The 1,131-nt window shown below is 44.2% G+C and overlaps 1 non-coding gene across 1 annotated transcript; it reads right to left on the reverse strand.

Moving 5' to 3' along the window:
* Positions 1 to 811: 811 nt before the first annotated feature.
* On the reverse strand, positions 812 to 884 carry TRNAW-CCA. Its single transcript has one exon. It is a non-coding gene; the product is annotated as a tRNA-Trp (tRNA).
* Positions 885 to 1,131: the final 247 nt, after the last annotated feature.

Raw genomic sequence — 1,131 nt, forward strand, 5'->3', positions numbered from 1 at the left:
ATTATCTCCCTTTCTTAACACATTATTGACTGAGGGACTTTGGCAGACACTAATGCCTGTGGCCAGTGATTTGTTATGTAAGTGAATATTGAAACGCTCTGGTCAATAAGGTTCGGGTAACAAAAGACGTATTACTACATTTCTGGTCAATAAGCTGTTAAAAATCTGGAATCTTCATTACATCTTCAAAGTCCCTTTTTCTGTGTAATGTAACATGTTCCCAGGATCTAGGAATTAGGGTATGGACATTCCAGGGTGAATGGTATTGCTCTGTTTACCACACCCCAGCATGCAGATACTTGAATGAATATCGTAGATCTATCTTCTGGGTGAAAAACAAAGAACATCACAGCTGTACTCGCTACCATGACCCTGCAGGGTCCTTCCTCGTAGAAACTCTGCCCTCTCTCTCAGCTGATGGATTATAGGGAACTTATATAGGATGGATATAGGATTATATGGGAACTCATTCAAGGCATGGAAATTGGGATCGTGATTTTCCTTGGAAATAACTGACTTCAGTCTTCTGCGCATCCATTTTTTTTTATCTTCTTTGATTATACAGATTTAGAAACTCATTTGTTGACCATTTTTCTATCCTGCCCAGAAACATCATGATCTATTAAGCATCTCAATGGACCCCTAAAGGTCAAGTGACCCTGGCTGCCACTCTGACTTGCTGCCTATGACAGTCATTGTACCCTCCTTGCTTCTTTTTTTGTTGTTGTTGTTTTTACTATTTATTTATTTGGCTGCACCAGGTCTTAGTTGTGGCATATGGGACCTTTAGTTGTGGCATCTGGGAATCTAGTTTCCTGACCAGGGATTGAACCTGGGCCCCCTGCATTGGGAGCATGGAGTCTTAGCCACTAGACCATCAGGGAAGCCCCTAACCTCCTTGCTTCTGATGGTTGAGAGTTGCCTGCTGGCCTCTGCTCCCGAATCCCACCATTCCCTTTGCTACCAAGTTCTGTAGCAGGGTCTCTGCCAGCCCCACCCTCAGAGGGCACCACTAGAGAATCTCCCAATGATGTTGGTGCCCCCTTATTGGCACCCTCCTCATGGCGTTGGTGAAAGGATGGTGCACCAGGCCTTCCCAAGGAATCTAGTCATCTAATGATTTTCTGCTCT

This window comes from Cervus elaphus, chromosome 5, assembly GCF_910594005.1.
Source record: "Cervus elaphus chromosome 5, mCerEla1.1, whole genome shotgun sequence".
In the NCBI taxonomy this organism is placed as follows: domain Eukaryota; kingdom Metazoa; phylum Chordata; class Mammalia; order Artiodactyla; family Cervidae; genus Cervus; species Cervus elaphus.